Raw genomic sequence first — 12662 nt, 5'->3', positions numbered from 1 at the left:
GTAGGACTTACGAGCAGAATCAACAACAGCTGGGTAACTGTGGAGAGAGATGGGAGCTGGCAATTACTCGACAGCTGAGCGGCCAGCTCAGAGAAGGAAGGGCTGAGCCCAGCCCTGACACTGCCTTCCTCTTGTTTATATGACCTTGTGCTCCCTATTAAAAAAAATAAATAGTTTGAAAAATACTTGGCTATGTGTTTTACTTAAAAAAGGACAGTTTGTTTCTGAGTAGGCAGGTACATTTCAAAAATACAATGTCAAATTAACAAGGGACACCAACATAGTTCATAGTATTTTTGAACTTAAAAACTGAGATAACAATGGTGTTGTGGTAACTTGACCCAAAATAAAAAAAGAAAACAAATATTATTCTGGATATCACTAGAAAAAAAAAGCCTTTTGAAATACGTTTGGCAGAACTCTGTCAACATCACCAGCAAAGCAGCTTCATTATTATCCCATTATAAAGAAGAAGAGAATGTGCGCCGCATTGAGAGATTTCATAATTTGCCACGTCGCGAATGTAATATCCCCATTACGAACGCTAGTTTTAGAAGACCGAACGCTTCCGGATTGTCCTTGATTCCGAGCATGCGTGTTTGTACTTTGGACTTTTGTCCGACGGACTTATGTACACACAATTGGAAAATCTGACAACAGACATTTGTCTGCGGAAAATTTGAAAACCTGCTAGCCAACATTTGTGCGCAGAAAATCTGACAATTGTCCAATGGAGCAGACATACGGTCGGATTTTTCGCCAACAGCCTGTCACCGAACATTTCCCATCGGAAAGTCCGATCATGTGTACGTGGCTTTAGTCCTAGATTATTTGTTCAGGAGCCTTCTTCAAGTTTTCATAGAACATCCCTGAGATTTTACACATTGTGAGCTGGCATTGCAAACATCTGTCTGTGCAAATTGTATGTATATCGTGGTGAAATGATCTTGTGTGTCCACCACAACAGTGATGGAGTAGGCATATTTAAAAGTGGTATAGCGAATCCAAATCCATGTACATAGTACATACGGTGCTCCTAGGAGAAGTGTAGAGTCACTTAGTGCATTGGAACCTTCATCTTTATCTGTAGACCATCAAGAGGGTAGAGCAAGGGATGAGGCAACTTGATTGATGGCTGAGCAGGAAAAGCGACTGAGACTGGAACCTCTGCAGCTGGTTCCTGTTTTCTCAGTGATGACTACACCCTCACACTGATCACAGCTGCTTGGTCTCAGGTGTTCCCTATCCATGCTGTTTCATGCTAACTTCAATGTAAGCGTGCTGCTTATTTTAGGATTTTTAATTTCATACTGACCTCAGTACCCTGCTGTTTGTTTTCTTCTTATTTAAAAGTGGTGGAGTTACAGGAGCTGTTGTGCTTTAAACCAGTGTGGTTCACAGCGCGCCCCCTCCCCCATTGCTCTCCAACAAACACTCATTTTAGAGTATTTTACTGTGGGAATTTCCTGGGAATCATCTGCTATGAGTGAGTATGAGACCTCCATTCTGTCTTTGCATGGAGTGATCACGGGTGCCCGGCGGACATCGCGACTGCCAGGCACGTGCATTGGCTCAGTCGTAGTGCCCCCTAGTGGTCTTAAAGCGGCTAACGTACAGCTACGATGGCTCACCCAGGGGAGCCAACCTGCCGCAGTATAACTGTGGCAGATGGTTGGAAAGTAGTTAACACCTCTTGATATACCAAATGCAAATACAGGCTCTCCTCACTTAACCACCAGGTTCCCTTCCAGAGACCAGGTCATTAACCGCTTACTGTGGCTCTTGTTCTGGGCAGGCATCATATGACGTCCGTCCATTTAAACAGGGCATGCGCGCGATCGTGTGCACGCAGCCCTGTACCTTCGGTGGTGGCGTGTCACGGAGACACCGCTCGCCACTGAGGGGGGTGAACAGTCATTGTGCATGGCTGTTCACCACATGACGTGACTTGATCACGGCCGATCACAGATGGTACCGCCCCACTTTGCGATCCTTTCACAGCCGATCACTAAATGTAAACATAGAGTGGTAACGAGATGTTACCGGGTTCTACTCCTCACACACCGATCGTGTGAGAAGGAGATTGCGGTAACATCTCGTTACCACTTACAGTGTACACCAACACACACTGATTGCCCCCCCAATAAAGAGGACCTGTCATCACCCATCAAAGTACCAGTCACGGTCCATCTGAGTACCTGAGTACCTGTCACAGTTCATCTGATTACCCGGGTACCTGTCACAGTCCATCTGAGTACCCGAGTACCTGTCACAGTTCATCTGAGTACCAGAGTACCTGTCACAGTTCATCTGAGTACCCGAGTACCTGTCACAGTCCATCTGAGTACCTGAGTACCTGTCACAGTCCATATGAGTACCTGAGTACCTGTCACAGTCCATATGAGTACCTGAGCACTTGTCACAGTCCATCTGAGTACCTGTCACAGTTCATCTAAGTACCCGAGTACCTGAGTACCTGTCACAGTCCATATGAGTACCCGAGTACCTGAGTACCTGTCACAGTCCATATGAGTACCAGAGTACCTGAGTACCTGTCACAGTCCATCTGAGTACCTGAGTACCTGTCACAGTTCATCTGAGTACCTGAGTACCTGTCACAGTTCATACAGTAGGTGACTGTGATATTGTGTCAATCTCGCCACTGTTATCGGCGAGATTTGACACCTGCGAGCCCCGTCGCAGGAGCCAGCAGACACCGGGAGAAGAGGCCAGAGAGAGCGGAGAAGTCGGAAGAAGACCCCCCGAAGTCGGAAGAAGACTCCCGGAGCTGACTAATAAATTACTTTAAAAACCTGTCTAGTGTGTTTTTTTATTGACACTTTTTCCCCCAGGTGAATGGGTAGGGATATGATGTACCCCATACTCATTCACAAAGGGTGGGGGGCCGGGATCTGGGGGCCCCCTTATTAAAGGGGGCTTCTGGACTCCGATAAGCCCTCCGCCCTCAGACCCCAACAACCAACGGCCAGGGTTGTCAGGAAGAGGCCCTTGTCCTCATCAACATGGGGACAAGGTGCTTTGGGGTGGGGGGGCCACAGAGCACCCCCCTGCCCCAAAGTGCCCACCCCCCATGTTGAAGGCATGCGGCCTGGTACGGTTCAGGAGGGGGGGCGCTTGCTTGTCCCCACCCCCCTTCCTGAGCGGCCGGGCTACGTGCTCAGATAAGGGTCTAGTATGGATTTTGGGGGCCCCCATGCAATTTTTTCGGCGTAGAGGGTTCCCCTTAAAATCCATACCAGACCTAAGGGCCTGGTATGCCCCTGGAGGGGAACCCATGCCGTTTTTTTTTTTTTAAATTTGGCGCAGCTGTCTGCAACTCATCAAGCTACCCGAGTACCTGTCTCCAGTCCATCAGAGTACCCGAGTACCTATCTGCAGCCTATCAGAGTACCTGAGTACCTATCTGCAGCCCATGCCTCATAGATTATACGTTGGGGTAATTTATGCTCCTAGAACGCCTGAAGGTACTACTTCAATGTTGGGCCTCTGTATGTGGCCAGGCTGTGTAAAAGACTCACACATGTGGTATCGACATACTCGGGAAGAGTAGCAGAATGTATTTTGGGGTGTAATTTGTTGTATGCATATGCTGTGTGTGAGAAATAACCTGATGATATGACAATTTTGTAAAAAAAATCTTGGGAAGAGTAGCAGAATGTATTTTGGGGTGTAATTTTTGCTATATACATGCTATATTTTAGAAATATCTTATAAATTGACTTTGTGTAAAAAAAAAAAAAAAATGAAAACGTATTGTTTTACACAAAGTTGTAAACCTATAAAATATTTTCCAAAAATTTCTGGAAAAAAATGAACCATTCAAAAGACTCATTATGCCTCATAGATTATACGTTGGGGTGTTTGCTTTGCAAAATGGGGTCATTTTGTGAGCAATTCCATTGTCCTGGTGCTCCGGGGCCTTCAAAAGTGTAATAGGTGGTTGAGAAATGAGATGTGTAATTTATGCTCGTAGAATGCCTGAAGGTGCTACTTCAATGTTGGGCCTTTGTATGTGGCCAGGCTGTGTAAAAGTCTCACACATGTGGTATCGCCATACTCGGGAAGAGTAGCAGAATGTATTTTGGGGTGTAATTTGTTGTATGCATATGCTGTGTGTGAGAAATAACCTGATGATATGACAATTTTGTAAAAAAAATCTTCATTTTGCAAATTATTGTGGGAAAAAATTACAACTTAAATCAAACTCACCATGCTACTTACTTAATACCTTGGAATGTCTACTTTCTAAAAAGGGGTCATTTGGGGGGTATTTGTACTTTCCTGACTTGTTAGTGTCTCAAGAAATTAGATACACCTGATGTACTGAAGGCCTGATCAGATGTGATCAATTTTCAGTGATTTGCACCATAGTTTGTATAACTTTCACAAATAATATACACTAATTTGGGTTATTTTTACCAAAGCTATGTAGCAGTATAAACTTTGGCCAAAATTTATGAAGAAAAATTACTAATTTGCAAAATTTTATGACAGAAACAAAGAAAAAGGCATTTTTTCACAAAATTTACGGTCTTTTTTTTATTTATAGCACAAAAAATAAAAAACCCCTAGTGATTAAATACCACCAAAAGAAAGCTTTATTTGTGGGAAAAAAGGATGCAAATTTCATATGGGTACAGTGTTGCATGACTGAGTAATTGTCATTCAAAGTTAGAGAGCGCTGAAAGCTGAAAATTGGTCTGGGCAGGAAGGGGGTATAAGTGCCCTGTATTGAGGTTGTTAAACGAGGCACCACAAGTAATCAATATTTTACGCATTCTTAACTACTGTACTGTACTGTATTCTGAAAAAAAGGTCTAAACACAAAACTCCAACTCAATAATGTTGTTTTAATTTGCGTAAGTACAGAACACAAAAATATAAACAACAAAAATCCTGTAATGTACTGTACTGTACAATACAATGATGTACATTGCCCAAAAAGTAAAAGTAAGAGCTGGTTGTAAGTCTGAGCAGTCGTTAAACCGGTAAGTCGTTAAATGAGGAGAGTCTGTATCCCAAAGCCTAGGGGTAACAGCGCTACCTTATATTCACACTGGTAGGCCCCAGGGTTGCTACCTTGTTCGTGTCTTAGGTAATCACATGTACCAATCCTGCTTGACCTTGGGGTGTTTTCTTCTGGTGCACCCTATGTTGCTATTGGGCAGCATGCTACCATGGCTCACGAGACTGATCCCTTACCCTACCTTCCTTAGTCTTGGTCGTAGGTAAGTCTAGGTGGTAGTATGTTAGCTAGTGTACCTGATGCACCAAATACTCTGAGGCTGCACACGACAGAGCCTATGCGCAGTGAGGTTGATCTTCATTATATGCAGAGGGTAAATGAGGACCTTTTCGGTTTGCAGAGTGTATTTTTTGTGTGCAATGTTACTTTCTGGAGGAAGGAAGACCTGCAGACATGTTTGCTGCATAATGACGAGAAGGCAGAGGACCCGCTGCTGGAGGGTATTACCTTTCTGTGCAGTGAGATCAAGCAATGCATATGTACAACCCCTTTTTGGGAGATGAGGATTTTTGATGCAGGAATGCAACTTTGTGTCAGTTGGTGCAAAATTTACCAATGTATTTGGTACATTTAATGGTCACAGAAGGTTCTGGGCGCAGTTTAGGGCTGAGCAAAATTGGGTTGGGGAGATGCAGCACTCCCCGCAGGTCTTTTCCATGGGTAGCAACCATGGCATCTTGTGGTACCCCAATCAGCCTTCGTTTCTCAGGTCCCGTTTTCCCTTTGGCCATACAAAGGTGGCCAAATTTTTTGTGTGCAATGTTACTTTCTGGAGGAAGGAAGACCTGCAGACATGTTTGCTGCATGTTTGCTGCATAATAGCGAGAAGGCATTATTTTGCACCAGCAAAAACATAACTGTTTCAAAACAGAGCTTAAAATGGCAGAATGTCCCGTAGTGCAGAGGTGCAACATTTGTGGCAGTGGGGTCCACATGGTAAGGCAGTGCCCAAAGGTGACTCTAGAAAAGGCAGCAAACTCTGCTGTTGAGAGGATGGCATTGTCAGTGAGACCTTGGGGGTGCTGAGACTACGGGTCTCGTATACTGATGACATTTTGCCCAGTGAGAGTGCCCCAGTTGCAGAAATTGTCTTTGTCGATCAGCTGGGGAGGGGGGGCTATTTCTTCATCTGAATGTTGTTTCCCTGAAATCCTGATTGTGGAGGAGATGGACCAGAGCACATCCCTGAAGTGGAAGAATCCTGAGTCTCCTTCTCTCTCTGAAAACATTGAGGAGTGCCCAAGTAGTGTGAACCCCGGAGGTGCCAAACTGGCAGAGGAGAAAAAGAATGAAGCTACAATGAGAGGCGTAAAGGTGGATGAGTCCCTGAGGACAAGCAATCAGACAAGGGCAAGGGGGAAACTGCCTTGCTCGGTTAAGATCCATGGTGTAGCTGAGAGTTTTGTCACTTAATGTGAGGAGCATCTGTTCTGCATATAGGAGGGCTGCAGTTTTTAAACTCTTGGAATGACATTACAGGACTGCAATTTGGAGGAAGGGTAGAATTATTTAGGAAATTAGGTTTATTCTTAGGAGGGAGGGAACCTACGGTGGTGGTGATGCATTTTAACCATATTTTGAGGAGTTGGGAGAGGTGTGAAAGTGGTGGGAGGAGTGAAGTTGGCAAATCTCGGGAGGAGTTGGGGAATGAAATTCAAACATTTATTTTAAAAAATGCTGGAAAGGTTGGGGATTCACGTATTGATTTTTGTTTGTGTCTAAGTGTGGAGTCATTTGTAGTAAAGAAGTAGCCTTTCACAGATCATGGTAGAATAGAGTGTGTTGTAGCATAAAGGGGGAACTTTGTATGGAAGACAGGTATGGAAATTAAATGTGAGTTTGTTGAAGGATGTAAAAATAGGAAATGAGTAGGTGTGTTTGTTTGATAAGTTGAAGAGGAGAAGGGGGGATTTTGGGATTGTGGTTGAGTAATGGGAGTGGGTGAAAGTAAGAACAACATTTTTCATTATTAAAAAAGGTTGTGAGAGGGCAAGGAGAGGGAGAGAAGAGTATGAGTTGTACCGAAAATTTTTTAAATATTTAAATGAGTTAAGTACGCTGAGAAAGGATGGGAAATGTAAGTTTGAGGATGTGAGGGAAAGACTGAATGCTTTTAAGGAAGAAAGAGGGAAAAAATATTTTCTAGCGAGCTAAGGCCATGGTGAAAGAACAAGATGAAAAGTGTACTGGCATTTTCTTTAAAAAAGTGTATGGAGGAAGGGTGGAAATGTTGAGTGTGTTGGATGAAGATGGGAGAGAGGTGTATGGAAATAAGAGGATAAGAAAAGTAGTGTGGGAATTTTATGCAAAATTGTATTCTGGGAAAGATGGAGAGAGAGATAGAATAGTGGCGGTGAATTTTGAAAAAGTTTTTGATAGAGTTTTGCATGATTTTATGTTTAAAGTGTTGAAGAAAATGAGATTGCCTGAGGGGATGCTGGTAGGGAAGGGGTTAACACTAGGGGGTAATCAAAGGGTTAATAACTGTGTTCCCTGTGTGTGTTTCTAACTGTAGGTGGAGGGGACTGAACTAGAGGAAATGACAGATCGTGGTTCCTAGCTATTAGGAACTCACGATCTGTCTCCACTCACAGAACAGAACAGGGATTTGTGTGTTTACACACACACGTCCCTGTTCTGCCTCTCGTGCCCGCAATCGTTCGTGGCCAGCGGTCGCTGCTACCGTTGGCCACTAGCATTGGCACCCCCCTGAGCAGGAACTGCTACCCGTTTAAAGGAGCCAACATATAGCTACGACAGCTCGTGGGATCATGCCGACCTGCCGCAATATAATGTTCGGCAAGCGGTTAAAGTATAGTTGGTTTGAGAAGAGTGAAGCTGCTAATTGACATTTTCTGCTCTGTGAGTGGGTTTGGAGTAAATATGGGGAAAAGTGAGTGTAAAGTTTTTAGTGAATGGACAGATGTGGAGTGTGGATGGAAGTTTGTAAAGGAAGAGTTGAAATTTTGATTGTAAGATTTATTAGTCATTTTTATGGAAGAGAGAGTTGTAAGAATGTGTATAAAAAAATAAAGAAAAAATTATAACATTGGTTGTTAAGGCGGTCATTTTGCCAATTTTGTGATACACTATATTACCAGAAGTATTGGGACGCCTGCCTTTACACACACACACACACATGAACTTTAATGGCATCCCAGTCTTAGTCTGTAGGGTTCAATATTGAGTTGGCCCACCCTTTGCAGCTATAACAGCTTCAACTCTTCTGGGAAGGCTGTCCACAAGGTTTAGGAGTGTGTCTATGGGAATGTTTGACCATTCTTTCAGAAGCGCATTTGTGAGGTCAGACACAGATGTGGATGAAAAGGCTGGGCTCGCAGTCTCTGCTCGAATTCATCCCAAAGGCATTTTATCGGGTTGAGGTCAGGACTCTGTGCAGACCAGTCAAGTTCCTCCACCACAAACTTGTTCATTTATGTCTTTACGGATTTTGCTTTGTGCACTTGTCCAAATCATTTGGTGGAGGGGGGATTATGGTGTGGGGTGTTTTTTTCAGGGGTTGGGCTTGGTCCCTTAATTCCAGTAAAGGGAACTCTTAAGGAATCATCATACCAAGACATTTTGGACAATTCCATGCTCCCAACTTTGTGGGAACAGTTTGGGGATGGCCCCTTCCTGTTCCAACAAGACTGCACACCAGTGCACAAAGGTCCATAAAGACATGGATGAGCGAGTTTGGGGTGGAGTAATTTGACTGGCCTGCACAGAGTCCTGACTCAACAGGATAGAACACCTTTGGGGTGGATTCGAGTAGAGACTACGAGCCAGGCCTTCTCGTTCACATCAGTGCCCAACCTCACAAATGAGCTTCTGGAAGAATGGTCAAATATTCCCATAGAAACACTCCTAAGCCTTGTGGACAGCCTTCCCAGAAGAGTTGAAGCTGTTATAGCTGGAAAGGGTGGGCCAACTCAATATTGAACCCTACGGACTAAGACTGGGATGCCATTAAAGTTCATGTGTGTGTAAAGGCATGTGTCATTTGGTAATATAGTGTATTTATATTTCTGCTTCTGACAGAGTGCTGAAGAGAATAATGAAGAGTGCTTTACATTTGTGTGGTTGTGAAGAATGGCAAAATTGAGAGAAGATGATGAAAGGAAAGGCAAATGAAGACATTATTGGCTGTGAAGTATGTAAGTATGTGTGTATGAATAAGTAAGAAGGAGAATGTGACAGGGGGCATATTAAAATATGTGAGTGGGAGTGTGTTAAGAAAATATAGGTTGTGTAAGATTGGTTTTCATAAGCCAGTGTGTTTCAGTGCACCTTAGTTTTATGTGAGGATTGAAAGGTGTATGAGGAGATAAGAATTACATGGGGTGTTGTGAGAGATGTGGCGGGAGAGTAAGAAAGTGATAAGTGAATTGAACAAGGTGCAGAGTAAGGCTGGGTTCACACTGAGGAATGGAGCGGCTCACAGCAGGGGGTCTGGTGCGTCTCCATTCACTGTTTCAGGTCTGATTTCAGCCCAAATTTTTGGTTGAATTTGGACCTGAAACTGACCAGAAGACGCACAGGACTCTTGTGCAATTTGCACCAGAGCCACTCCAGAGATGTGTAAACCGGCTCCATTGAGAGTCGGTCACAATCTTCTGACATACGAATTGAATGTAGGGAAACCCACATCCAATTTGCACTGGTGTGAACCCAGCCTAAGAGAGTGTGGGATAATGTGTGTATTAAGGATTTAGTGAATAGGCAGAAAAATGTTGTGTGGATAGTGTTTCATAGGTATGTGGCAACGAGAGAATTTCAGAGGAGGCGAAGGCTGGCTGATAGTGAGTACAATGGAAGGATGTAGGAGGGTAGAGAGTGCAAAGCATTTATTTTGGGAGTGTGAATATACAAGAGAAGTGTGGAAGTGTTTAATGAAAATGGTGAAAGGTTTGACTGGGGTGGAAAGGATGACATTTGAAATAATGATGTTTGGGTTGTGTAAGGTTGGGAAGAGTGAAGAAAGGATTTTATGGATGTTGATAAAATGTGTGAAAGAAAGTCTGTGGGAAGTATTGAAGTAGAGAAGAGTATTTTAATTTTTAGGAAGGAAGAGTTGAGTGTAAAAGAGTGTATGTCCAAGGTTTTATTTACAGTGCTGTGAAAAAGTATTTGCCCCTTCCTGATTTTCTGATTTTATTTTTTTTTTTTTTTGCATTTTGCTATACTTAAATGATTCAGTTCATCAAACTAATTTTAATATTACATAAAGATAACCCAAATAAAAACAAAATGCAGTTTTTTTAATGATAATTTAATTTATTTAGTGAAAAAAGCTGTCCAAACCCAGAAAAAGTAATTGCCCCGCCCTTGTTAAATCATGTATGAACTGTGATTAACCACATTTTTAGATAGTGGAGTTAAATTTCACTTGCCACACCCAGGCATGATTACTGCCAGGCCGGTTGAATCAAATTACTTAAATAGAAGCTGTTTGACAAAGTGAAGCATGCTAAAAGATCTCAAAAAGCAACACATCATGCCACCATCTAAAGAAATTCAAGGATAGATGAGAAACAAAGTATTTGACAAGTATCAGTCTGGAAAGGGTTACAAATCCATTTCTAAGGCTTTGGGACTACAGAAAACCATGGTAAGAGCCATTATCCACAAATAGAGAAAGCTTGGAACAGTGGTGGCCTTCCCAGGAATAGCTGGCCTACCAAAATTACTCCAAAAGCATAACGACGACTCATCCAGGAGATCATAAAAGAACCCAGAACAACATCTAAAGAACTGCAGGCCTCACTTGCCTCAGTTAAGGTCAGTGTTCATGGTTCAACAATAAGAAATCACTGTTAACCAAAAAGAACACAAAGGCTCATCTCACATTTGCCAAAAAAACATCTTAATTATCCCCAAGACTTTTTGGAAAATATTATGTATACTGATGAGACAAACATTTAATTTTTTGGAAGGTGTGCGTCCCATTACATCTGGTGTAAAACGAACTCAGCATTTCATAAAAAGAACATACCAACAGTCAAACATGGTGGTGGCAGTATGATGGTCTGGGTCTGCTTTGCAGCTTCAGGACCTGAGCGACTTGCTATAATTGATGAAACCATGAATTCTGCACACTACCAGAAAATCCTGAAGGAGAATGTCCGGCCATCAGTTCATGACCTCAAGCTCAAGCACACTTGGATTATGCAGCAGGACAATGATCACACTCTATGACAGGATGTGGCTGGATATATATTTTAAAACTACAAATCAAGGTTCTACTAATGCACAAGGTAGTAACAGTCTAAAGGGAAAACTAATATATATGATCTTAGGCTCCAACCCAGATTTTATCCCAGGCATGAAAGTTCTGCCACAATTATATTCCGATAGAAATAAGACTTTTCTGGTCACACATTGTATAAAGAGGGGCAAATTAAAATCCTACCCTGATTTAAAGACAGAATGGGGACCTACAGTTATGATAAGTTGGACATACCACCAGTTTCATAGTTACATCTCAAGCTCAAAGAGATTCAAAGGTTTTAAGAGATTCTTAACTCCTTCTAAATCTTTATGCCTGAAGGCCACTAAGACCGAAAAAACCATATCACTGACATACGCCTGGTTGCAGGCCTCCAGCGCTCAGGAGCTAGACAAATGCAAAATGCTCTGGGAAACCACCCTGAATACCACATTCACTGATGAACAGTGGTTACATGCTTGCGTGTTTGCCCGTAAATGTTCCATCGGCACATGATTTTAGGAAACATCTTATAAACCCTTAACACACTGGCACAACACGCCAGGTAAATTGCAAAGATGGTTCCCCTCAACTTCAGACCTTTGTTGGCTTTTAACCAGGTGAAAGGCACTCTGGTTCACATATGGTGGGACTGTATCTTACTACAAACTTTCTGGCAAAGGGTGTGTGCTACTATAAAGCTTATTACTGAAACCTCAATTCAACTGACAGCAGCCTGTTGCTTACTGCAGATCCCTAGATGCTCCATGAAAAAGTATAAATGCTCTCTGACCAGATTCTTGCTCACTGCGGTGAAAGTCTTGATCCCAAGATATTGGAAAAATACACATACCCCACGATTAAAGAATGGCTTCACTGTGTTGATAGTCTTTACGCCATGGAAGAACTTAGGGCCATAGCACATGATGCAACCGACAAATTTAACAAAACATGGAATGTTTGGGTTGTATTCAAATACTCTAAAGATTTTGATACTCTAACAAATAGCTAAAGTGATGAAAACATGGTTCTGATCCAATGTATGCTAAATCTCTTATGATAATTCTCACATCTTTACTTATTCTTTCGTATACTACTTTTTAATTTTAGTTGTTTTATATATGACTAATGCTTGTATAATTGATAAGCAACACAGGTTTAAAAGTTACACATCACAGAACTTAAGGGCTGGTAATGACGACTAAATTGTTTACTACCAGCATTAGATACAATGTTTTTATTGGCTTATCTGGTCATTTTCTTTTGCATTAAATGTAATTCAGCTGTCTTTTATTTAAGCCTTGTATTCACTCTTACATCAATTACACAATTACTCAATTGTACTATTGTAAAATTCTTTACCTTTTTTCAATAAAACATTATTGTGATAAAAAAAAAAAAAGTGAC

This window comes from Aquarana catesbeiana, linkage group LG03 (genome assembly GCF_042186555.1).
Source record: "Aquarana catesbeiana isolate 2022-GZ linkage group LG03, ASM4218655v1, whole genome shotgun sequence".
Taxonomy (NCBI): domain Eukaryota; kingdom Metazoa; phylum Chordata; class Amphibia; order Anura; family Ranidae; genus Aquarana; species Aquarana catesbeiana.
Note: the sequence above shows the minus strand (reverse complement) of the source record.